We start from the raw sequence: 11,650 nt of genomic DNA, 5'->3' as shown, positions 1-11,650 counted from the left end.
CCAACCTGCAGCGTCCCTGCAGCACAGCCAGGGCCTGAGGAGGCAGCCTGGGACCTACAAGGAACAGACTGTGAAGTGCCCTGATGTCCAGAGACACTTTTTGTGATGGTCCCTGCCCCAGAGCGGGGTGATGTGTTTTCCTTTAACCTTTCCCATTTTTTCTCATTTTTTAAATTTTATTGTTAATTAAATAACTTGTATTTGCTTTAAATTGTATGATGTGATCAGTGGGTCAGGGAGGTGCGCAGTGCAAAGAGAGGGACACCCTAGGCCCTGTCCTGGGTGACCACAGCAGGGTTGGGGGGGTTGAGCCCCCCAGGAATCCTGGGCCCAGCCTTGTTGGGGTTACGAGGACTCTGCCAGACAGGAGAGTGGCAGGGGAGTCCTCAAGGGCAGGGAGGCCTCTGGGTAAAGGAAGTGGGAGCGAGGACTCAGATCCTTTTGCCAGCCCACTTCACCGGGGTAGTGCAGAAGCCAGGAAAGTTCCCCACAATAGCAGGACCATTCCCCCACTTACATCTAGATACAGTACCAGGCATGTAGGAGGATTTCCCCTTCTGAGTCATGGAAGCAGAAATTGACTTTTCCTTTCCAAATTTAGCTAATGTTCAGAAAGAGAATCTAGCACCTGCCTTCCATATCTGAACACTACAACATTCAGGAGTGCTCGAGCTCAATTTGGGCAGCTATTACTTCATTTCTCCCAAATCAAATATACTGATCCACTGTTATTTGCTGTACAAAAAGTAGGATAAAATTGAGCAAGAAATGCTTCCCAGGGGTTATTAGGACTGGAATTGCTATTTTCAATAGCCATTGCCATTTTTTTCTAGTTTTGTTTGTTTGAAAGGAAGACAGTGATATTGCACTGACAAATTCCCCATAGAAACAAAGAATAATAAAGGCACCTCAACTTTTCCTCATTTATGGAGGACAATCTTATAATATGCATCCAGGTATCCTCCAATCACACAAGCTGAAAATTGTTCTATTTTACTGCAGTTCTGTAACCATATTGGAACCAGTCCTGTCTGTGTTAAATAAAATAAATAATAAAATAATAATAAATGTTCTGTGCACATCCAAAATTCCTGCTGAATGACCCATCCTGGGAGTGAGTTACCAGTGACCCAGGGCTGGGGTGGCAGGAGGGGGCAGGTGGGGAGCACCCAGGCCTGGGGCGGCAGGGGTGTGTGGGTTGGGGAGCATTGGTGCGGGGAAGGAGAGCCCAGATCTTGGGCAGCACAGGATGTGGGGAGCCCAGGGCTGGAATGGCAGGGGTGTGGGTTGGGGGAAGAGCCCAGGGGTGGGGTGGCAGGGGAGTGCAGGTGTGGGGAGGCCCAGAGCTGCGGCGGCAGCAGGTGCAGGTGTGGGGAGGCCCAGAGCTCAGGCAGCAGGAGGGTGTGAGGGGGAGCCCAGGGCTGGGATGGGGGCAGCCAAATTTTTTTTGCTTAGGGCGGCAAAAAACCTAGAGCCAACCCTGCCTCCACACACTGTGAAGTAGGTAGGAGCGGATCATTATTATCCCTACTTGAAAGAGGGAGAAGCTGAGGCTGAGAAAGGAGAATTGACTTGTCTTAGGTCACACAGCCAGTCAGTGGCAGAGTTGGGAATAGGATCCAGGAGCCCTGATTTTCAAACTAACCATTGGATCTTGAATTTCAGACACTGAATGACCTGAGTAAAGTGCTCTCAGATGAGCTCCAGACCAACAACAGTGACAGTAATTATTCAGCGAGTATTTGAGGAGAACTGGAATGTTAGAGAGAATCATGAGCTGCTCAGAGACAATTAATGCAGAGAAGCAGCAAAATCCATCAAACATAGAACTGGTTCTGACTTATTTCCTTGGTCTTAAAAGAGAACAAGGACCTGACTCTCCTCCCTGTCAATAACCCCCTGCTCAGCCAATCAGGGTAGAGACTGAGGACGGGAGGCTGAGGGTTCTCACCAGAGAACCCAAAGGATGGCCCAGGTCACCGGTGGGGATCACTGCCCGAGCTCTATTTCAGCCCCACATTTTTGGGTGGACCTCCCACAGTGGGAGCTGCAGAGCACTCCCCCGCAACACACACAAACACACACCCCTACCTCCTGCTGTTGGGAGGGGAAAAGAAGAAAGGACAAAAGAAGCAAAAGACAAAGATAAAGGAGGGAGGGAGGGATGGAGGAAAAGATGAAAAAAAAGCACAAACCCCGATGTCCCCAGTGATTCTAAGGGACAGAATCTCAGGTGCGCAATAAAATTCTGCCTCCTTAAGCTCGAGTTTTCCATGCCCAGAATTCAACTGTCACCAGATGGATCAGACTGAACAGGTTTCAAACCTCCAGGAGGCTCTTACCTTCTAAACAGGGACGGCTGTTTTCTAGTAAAATCACTAAAAGGGAAGGAGAAAACTCGAAAGAGGATCCTCTTGGCGCTCACATCCGTGAACCCGAATACTCTCTCAGTCCTCAGAGAGAGACCTGGAGAAGGAGACTTGCTGGAGAAAAGCCACAGGGGTCTCTGAGGTTTCCCTGGCCCCTCGCCCCTGTCCTGCCTGGCTGATGTCAGCATCTCTCTGTGAGGTCACCACCTTGGACCAATAGTCTGAGGTCCTGCAAAAGGCCTTTGTGATGTCACTGCCGCACCACTCCCTCGCTGTGCCAATGTCCTGCCCCTGGCCAGGCACTTTGCAGGTTTGAGCTACTCCCTGGGGATCACCCCACTCAAGGAGCGTTCGTTCTAGGCAGCAAGCCGGCTGGACAGTGAAACATCAGACGCTGCTCCCAATGCTACACTCGGTTTTTCAGAAATTAGTCGACTTTATGGCCAGAAGAGACCATTAGAGCTCACTAGAAGGCATTTTTCTCCAGCCCTCAGAACATTTGGTGGCTCTTTGCTGCCTCAGCTCCAGTTTCACAACATCTTTTTCAAACGAGGACACTAAAACTGGAGGCTATTCCAGTATCAGTCTCACAGATGCCGTGTCACCTCCTGTGACTTTATTGACATAATCTGTAACTGTATAGATCACCGTTGCGACCACTGTTCTATATTTGCAGCCAATATTGTAGAAAGGTTGTCGTGTAAGGGGTCTATGAAGAGGTTCTGATTGGCTGATTATAATGATGCTATCTCTAGATGTGTATCATTTTTGTAGTTGATGTTATGAATATTGGCTCTATGCTGTCCGTATTTCAAACTTGTGCCATAATGGAGGAGTAAACAGCTACCTTGTTAGAAGTGGCTTTACTAATAGATGGAACCTGGGATTTAAACTCTAAATGATCACACTGTGTTTGGGATCCATCTGAATTCCCCTTCCAGGTCTTTGACACTTTCATCTCCACTCACAGTGACTCTGGTATAGTATTAAAGAAGTCAAAGCATCATCTCCAAGCACAGACAACGGAGAATGCTTCATCACATGACACTCTGAGAAGTGGATGGATAGAATGTGATGAAGATAAACTCTGTCTGGCTCAGACAAAGGGTAACAGTTCTGCAGTGATGAGGAAGGAGGGAATCTCTGAGTCACCCGTCCATGGTCGGGTCTTCCCAGTGCTCCGGAGCCAGAGAGTGACGAGCCCCCTCGGTCCCGCCGTGAGACTGAGGAACAGGAGGCCTGTCACCCCCATTCCTGCCGTCCTGCATTCCTGGTGTCCGGCCTCCCTGCCAGCGACGAAACCCACCCGTCGTCTGGACGCCCCATTGCTCCTCCTCTACGGCTCTAAACCAGCCGGAGAGTGGAAGGTTCTGGGCCTCGCGCCGGCCCGTGGGACCCGCTGCACCTGCACAGGGGGGAAAGGTTTCTGTGCTGGGGCATCGTTTAGTGTTTTCCAGTTTCCAAGGGAGGGTTTCTGGGCCTGAGTGTTAAGCTCCCAAAGCCAGTCGCTGTTTGATTGGATTCATTAAGTTTGCATTTTCCCTTCTTCCCCCAGGTTTCTGTACCTTTACCCTGACTACACTGACCTTTGTTTGTGCCAAACCCCCTTGTCTCCTCTTTATTGTATTTACAGCTCACAAGGAGGGAGGCTAAATCCACTGGTGACAGAGACAGGAGGAGTCGAGTTTGTATCTTCTGAGAAAAGGGGCGTTTTCCTTTCCTATTTCTCCCCTGCCATTGCTAACGTTTTCCTTTTGAAGCGCTGCCTTATTCAGCTTGAGGTAACATTACCTTTTGAGATAAAAACTACAAAATACAGAACTAGAGAAATTTTTTAGAAATCTGGGATTTAGACATTTTATTTAAAGCAAGGGGGGGTGTCGGAGTTTCTGAGAAGGTTTTTGTTTGCAAGAGGCAACATTGTTTGATCTCATTGTACCAAGAGGGAGATGGTTGTCTGTAAAGGAGGGTGAAGACTAAATGCCTCCGAGGAGGATGGGATTCAAACCCATACGTGCAGAGCACAATGGATTAGCAGTCCATCACCTTAACCACTCAGCCACCTCATCTGAGCAATCAAGAAGTAGACAGGAGGAGAAATCTAAGGCCAGCAGAGATAGGGACACTAAGGAGTTTCCCAATACTAAGCAGAAGCAGGGGCTGAATGAGCTCCCCGCTCACATCTAGTGAGGAGCTGGGGGAAGACTTCAGGAACAGGCCGTGTTTGCATAGACACCCCTACTCTGCCTAGCTATGCAGCACGAGGGGGCCGCTTCCCCAAAATGACCAGTTTGGGATGGTGGTGGGTTACAAATCACTTTAGCATTGAGTGCAATGAAATGTTATTCTCCTCCCTGTACGAGTGAAGGGCAGCGGAACGTACCTAGGCCGTCCTGATGGAGGGGTGGGTGGGGGAGGAATCGCTTTCATTGGACTGCAGAGAAGTGATTGAGGACGTCACCCTAACCCAGTGGTCCCCAAACATTTCACACTGTGCCCTCGTATCCATGGCTGTGGCCCCTCGGAAGCCGCGGTTGAGAACCGGGGCTGGGAGTGGGGCAGTTGCTTGCTGGGGAGAGGGGTGCGGACAGGGGTCAGGGGGTCGAGGCCGGGCTGGGAGCCAGGGGCCCAGGCTGAGGGTGGGGTTTGGGAAGAGCTGGGACAGAGTGGGGCTGAGTGGGGCTCCCTCCATGGGGGCGGGCTCAGGCCCTGAGGTGCCCCCATCAATCTTCCTCTGTGTCCCCCTAGGAGTCACGCCCCACATTTTGGGGACCACTGAACCCTACTCGCTAAGCAGGGGCTAGTGATGCCAAAGCCCAGGGAAAGGGAGAACAAGTGCGGGGGCCCCAGCACCGCAACCATGACCCCCCCCCCACTTCTGTGTGTGGCTCCGCCCCCTTCCACACCTTCCACCCACGGCCCCACCCACTGTCACCTCTGTTCCACCCCTTCCCCCACTGGCCCCACCCTGTCACTCCTTTACCCCTGCCCCGCTGCGGCCCCGAGACCAGAGAAGCTCTGTGCCCTGCTGCAGCCCCCGGGCCGTAGCAGGGAGTGGGAGCTCCTCCAGCCCTGGGGCCACCGTGGGGGAGACTTTCCCAGGGGAGCCCAATTTGGCCAGGGCCCCTAGTCATGGGCCCCACTGTCCCCTTGGCGACGCAAGGTTTGGGGAGGCTGAGCCCCCCCCGAGCCTCCATTACGAGCCGCCCAGGCTACCTCTGCTCAGTGGGTGGCCAGTCTCCCTGTGTCTCTGCTGTTCGTGCTGGGGAGTCTGGCCGGCCTTAGGGGTGGGGCCCCCGGCAGCCGCCCAGGGCTCCAGGGGGTCAAAGGGCACCGTGTGGCCGTGCAAAGGTGCTCATGGCTCTCCCCTGCCCCAATGCTCCTCCGTGGCCCCACAGAGGGTGGGGGGAGCGAGGAGCAACACTACGTGCTCCCTGCGTCCTGGTCACTTTCCCCACCGGGGCTGGGCTGTGAGGGGAGCATCAGAAGCTGCTGCTCTCTGCCCTCCCCTGACGCAGCCCGGCTGAGGAAAGTGACCTGGATGCAGGGAGCTCGGATGATGTCCCTTCTCGCCCCCCTGCCCCTGCTAGGGAAGGCTGCTGTGTGGTGTCTCCATGGCTGCACTTTCAGTGATGCAGGTTTCTCTCTCCCATTGTTCCAGGGGCATCCTACTAGATAAAATTGAGCAAGAAATGCTTCCCAGTGGTTTTTAGGACTGGAATTGCTATTTTCAACAGCCATTGCCATTTTTTTTCTAGTTTTGTTTGTTTAAAAGGAAGACAGTGATATTGCATTGGCAACTTCCCCAGAGAAAGAAAGAGTGGAACAAAAGAATAATAAAGGCACCTCAACTTTTCCTCATTTATGGAGGACAGTCTTATAATATGCATCCAGATCTCCTCCAATCACACAAGCTGAAAATTGTTCCACTTTACTGCAATTCTGTAACCATGCGGGAACCGGTCCTGTCTGTGTTCTGTGCACATCCAAAATTCCTGCTGAATGACCCACCCTGGGAGCAAGTTACCAGTGATCCAGGGCTGGGGCAGAAGGAGGGTGCAGGTGTGGGGGGGAGCCCAGGGCTGGAGCAGCAGAGGGTGTGTGGGTGGGGGAGCACTGGTGGGGAAGGGGGAGCTCAGAGCTGGGGCAGCACGGGGTGTGTGTGGAGGAGAGCCTAGGGCTGGGGGCAGGGGTGCAGGTAGGGGGCAGAGCCCAGGGCTGGGGCAGCAGGGGGGTGTGGGTGGGGGGGGGCAGAGCCCAGGGCTCGGGCAGCAAGGGTTATGGGGGGGAGCCCAGGGCTGGGGTGGGGGCAGCCAAATTTTTTTTTCCTTGGGGCAGCAAAAAACCTAGAGCCGACCCTGCCTCCACCCACCGTGAGGTAGACAGGAGCGGATCATTATTAGCCCTACTTGAAAGAGGGAGAAGCTCAGGCTGAGAAAGGAGAATTGACTTGTCTTAGGTCACACAGCCAGTCAGTGGCAGAGTTGGGAATAGGACCCAAGAGCCCTGATTTTCAATATACCTGCCCCTGGAAATTTCCACTACATGCATCCGAGAAAGTGGGTATTCACCCACGAAAGCTCATGCTCCTAAACATCTGCTAGTCTATAACGTGCCACAGGACTCTTTGCTGCTTTTACAAACTAACCATCAGATCTTGAAGGGGGCGGGAACTTCCATACATGGGGGGCCACCGGCATCCGAACTGTGACACCCCATGACACCCGTTCCCTCCAGGAGGCTCTTACCGTCTAAACAGGGACAGCTGTTTTCTAGTAAAATCACTAAAAGGGAAGGAGAAAACTCGAAAGAGGTTCCCCCTGGCGCTCACGTCCGTGTACCCGAATACTCTCTCAGTCCTCAGAGAGAGACCTGGAGAAGGAAACTTGCTGGAGCAAAGCCACAGGGGTCTCTGAGGTTTCCCTGGCCCCTCGCCCCTGTCCTGCCTGGCTGATGTCAGCATCTCTCTGTGAGGTCACCACCTCCCCACCACCTTGGACCAATAGGCTGAGGTCCTGCCAAAGGCCTTTGTGATGTCACTGCCACACCCCTCCCTTGCTGTGCCAATGTCCTGCCCCTGGCCAGGCACTTTGCAGGTTTGAGCTACTCCCTGAGGATCACCCCACTCAAGGAGCGTTCGTTCTAGGCAGCAAGCCGGCTAGACAGGGAAACATCAGACGCTGCTCCCAATGCTGCACTCGGTTTTTCAGAAATTAGTCGACTTTATGGCCAGAATAGACAATTAGAGCATCTAATCTGACCCCCTGCATATCACAGGCCTCCTGTAGGACACCATAGCTACTTTTGGGGCAAAAACATCCCAGAAAGGCATCTAGTCTTCATGAAATGACATCAAGAGATGGAGAATCCATCACTTTCCTTGGTAGCTTGTTCCTGTGATGAATCATCCTCGCTGTTGAATATTTGTGCCTTAGTTGTAATACGAATTTGTCTCTTTTCATCTTCCAGCCATTGGGTCTTGTTAGGCCTTTCTCTGCTCGATTAAAGAGCCCTTTAATACCCAATCTTTTCTCTCCATTAAGGCACTTCAAGACTTCAATGAAGTCACCTTTCAATTCTCTTTTGATCAGCTAAACAGGTTGAGCTCTTTCAATAGCTCACTAGAAGGCATTTTTTTCCAGCCCTCAGAACATTAGGTGGCTCTTTGCTGCCCCAGCTCCTATTTCACAACATCTTTTTCAAATGAAGACAGCAAAACTGGAGGCAGTATTCCAGTATCAGTCTCACTGATGCCGTGTCACCTCCTGTGACGTTATTGACATAATCTGTACCTGTATAGATCACCATTGTGACCACTGTTCTATATTTGCAGCCAATATTACAGGGAAGTGGTCGTGTAAGGGGTCTATGGAGAGGTTCTGATTGGCTGATTATAACGATGCTATCTCTAGATGTGTGTCATTTTTTTGTAGTTGACATTATGAATATTGGCTCTATGCTGCCTGTATTTCAAACTTGTGCTCTGTTTCCGGGGAACACTCCAGACAAGCTGGTGTCAGTTCTGTCTAGCCTGCTTGATGGCCCATTAAGGACCATCAGCTATACAATCGCCCCACTGAGAGAAGGCAGATACGCCTTGTGACTCAGCAAGGTCTGCAGGGACCTGCCTATGGAGAGAACGCCAAGGTTTTTCTATGCCACGTGCTGGACAGAGTGTCCTTGGGACAAAGAAAGCAAAGACCACATGGCAAGAGACTATAAAAGGCTGATGCCTCGTCTCCATCTTGTCTTCAATCCTGCTTCATACCTCTGGAGGGACTTTGCTCCAACTGAAGCTCTGTACAAAGGACTGAATGACCCATCCCAGCTTTGAATAGACTCCAGAGACTTGATTTGAACCTGCAGTTTATTCCATCACTGTTACAAGCCTGAACTGAAAACTTTGCCATTACTGTATGTGAAGGGTTCAAATCCATGTGCATTTTATATAACAACCTGGTCTATGGATTGTGCCAGTTCTTTTCCAGACCCAGAGTCCAGAGTATGGTCAAGGACCAGAGGCCTAGCAAATAGTGACCAGCTAAGAGAAAGCTGGGGTAAACAGAAAGCCTTGCTTGCTAAGATAGGCCTGGTCAGCAAATTGCCAGGTGTTGGAGCTAAGAACTAAATGATTGTGTCTTATTCAGAATTGCAGACTGAACAAAGAATCCCTCTTCCTATTGTGTTTGTTTCTTCTCTAGGGAGACATTCTTCCCACAGATCCAACCTTGAGTTTATGAAAAGTTGGCACGTCAGTATAAGATATGGCATCCTTCCACCTCCCTTCCAAGGGACCAATGCCTGCCTTAAGACACACAGAAAACAATCTTTATTGCCATATACTTTCACTCTTTCTTTGCTTTAACCCCTAGGAATGTACCTGTTGGACAATCAAAGGAGTTGCTCCATTCCTATGGACCTCAAATCAGAATTCAACATATATATTTTTTATACTAACAACATTTTATCAACATATTAATGAAATGTTAACTTGCTAACTTGAGACCATGGGTGGAGACATTATCTAATCTGTTAATCATTGGCTAATGTGCTATCTTGTCTTGCTGCAAAACCTATCCTGGGGTGTGGAACTGCCTACCCCGTCACTTTCCCCCACCTATGGAAAATCTATATATTCTATTGTAATTAATGAATTAACAGTGTCTCTGAGCCTAATAAGCCCACTCCGCCATCGCTGTGTGTAATAAAGTCCTATTCTTGACCTCTACACAATGGAGATTTGTGTCCTTCACAGACACCTGCTGAATAAAGAGGAGATTCAGCATCCAGCTTGGCTGAATGTGTCTCCTCTCCCCACAGCTTGGTGATTTTTGAGGAAATGGAGAAGACTGCCTTTGCCTGGCTGTACATCGCTTGCCAAAGAAACAGGTCTTTTTGGTGACAAGTGTTGAAAGGAGCCATTAGACAAATGTGGAGACAGGAAAAATGCCCCCCAATTGAACTGGCATCTGTGGATGCTGAAGCCACAACACAGAGCGCTAAACACTATATGAGAACGGGTGGTGTCAGAAGAGTCTCTACCAAAGCCTTTTCCCACCAGCAGGGGCCTCTCTGTGCACAGAACTCCTGGTAGCGTGATGGCTGCAGGCAGTTGATAACTCCATTTTGGCATCTCTTTTGTGGTGAACATCTGCAGTGGCTATTAAAAGGTCTCTAGATAGTGATCTTTGTGAAGAGCTGGCTGAAGAACCTTCCTACTAACCAGGAGAGCCTGGCTTGGCCGGCCAGTTCTTCCTTGCCGAACCTAGTGTGTCTGTTGGCTCCTTTTTTTGTAGCTCTTTTCAGAAAAAGAAAAGATCTGTCAGCAGAATCCTTCTAAGTGCTTGTTCAAGACAGAGAGCCTTCCTTGCGGCTGAGTCTTGGTGCCATGGGGCATGCCTCACTGCAGCACCTCCTGCTGACCATCCTAGCAATTAGCTCTGGTTCACCGGTGCGCCTTCATCTAGTAGCGTCTGGTCACCATCTGTTCTATCATTAGGACCCTTGTTGCTCTCAGGACTTCAGTGTCCTCTTATGGACACAGCCCTCTGGCTGTGCCCCACTCAGTTCTCTCCCCCCTTCTGGGTGGGGATGTCCTCTACCCAGACACTTGCCTCAGTGGCCGGCTGCAGTTCAGGGTGTAGCCACCTGTGTCAGTGGCTACTGAGGCAAAAGGTGTGAACCTCCAACCCTGCCATCTGTTTCCCTGGACTATTTCCCAACAGACCTAGAACCTTCCTCCACCTTTGTATCAGGGCCTTAGTCTGGCAGTAGTCAGCCAGGAGGTCGCTCATGCACCCCTTACCCCAGCACTACTCTGATCATAGTGCCCTCCCTGCTCCTGCCTTCCTTCATAGCAGCCAACCCTCCCTCCTCAAACTCCAAGGAGTGACTAACTCTTGTTGTGCTAAGCAGCTCTTTATATATGGGCTGCTCCAGCAAGCCTTCTCCTGATTGGTTCTCCCAATAAGCCCTTTCTTGATAGGCTGGGTTCTGCACAGCCTATTCAAGGCTGCCTTAATCTTTCTCCTGCTTGTTTCGGGCAGACAGCCCACCACACATGGAAAGTGGCAAATGAGAAGTCTGGAGCTGAAGGAAAGGTTACCATGACTCAGAACTGAGCCGAGGTTGCTGCGACTGAAACACAGATCACTAACCATTATATGATCACAGTGACTGGTGGGAGAGGCACATGTTAGAAGCCCTCTGTCTACTCAGCTGTGGCTTTCTGTGCACAGAGAGCCAGACACCTCAAGGTCTGCAAGTCTTGAGGGAAATGGGGAATGTCAATAATTTAGAATTTGTGGGTGTTGACTTGAACCATCAAATGAAACAGTTGCAAATATTTTCTTCAGGCAGGCACCATGGCTTAGCTGGCTAAAGCACCTGTCTAGTAAACAGGAGATCCTGGGTTCAACTTCCGGTGGTGCCTTGGTGTAGGGCTTTTGTCTCCTCTGCTCACATTTTCCTGTGTCTTCCTAGGAAACAGAAGAGGCCTCCCTTGGTATCCAAGTCATTGCTCGCTAAGGAAAAGGCTTCTTTGGAGAGAAGCATTGGAAACAATCAAATCACAAACCTGGAGTTGATGAAAACGCTGCTATGACTGACATTGGCATGGTGGTTGCTTCGACTGCAATTGCTGCAACACGAGAGCCTGCGCCACACGTCCTTGTGATTCCCTGGAGATGTTCACACACAGATGTCATGTCACCTTCCTTTTGATTGTCATTGATGAAAAATGGAGCGGTTGGGAGAAAAGTCCCAGAGAGTCGCACCGTGGC

General features: G+C 50.6%; 2 non-coding genes across 2 annotated transcripts; one reads left to right on the top strand and one right to left on the bottom strand.

Annotated features, from left to right (window-relative positions):
• Window positions 1-4,356: 4,356 nt before the first annotated feature.
• TRNAS-GCU lies at window positions 4,357-4,438 on the bottom strand. Its single transcript has one exon. It is a non-coding gene; the product is annotated as a tRNA-Ser (tRNA).
• A 6,789-nt stretch (window positions 4,439-11,227) lies between these two features.
• Window positions 11,228-11,301, top strand: TRNAT-AGU. The gene has a single exon. It is a non-coding gene; the product is annotated as a tRNA-Thr (tRNA).
• The last annotated feature ends 349 nt before the right edge of the window (window positions 11,302-11,650 follow it).

The sequence above is a fragment of the Mauremys reevesii genome, linkage group 14, assembly GCF_016161935.1.
Source record: "Mauremys reevesii isolate NIE-2019 linkage group 14, ASM1616193v1, whole genome shotgun sequence".
Lineage (NCBI taxonomy): Eukaryota > Metazoa > Chordata > Testudines > Geoemydidae > Mauremys > Mauremys reevesii.
This window is presented reverse-complemented; position numbering and strand designations above follow the sequence as displayed.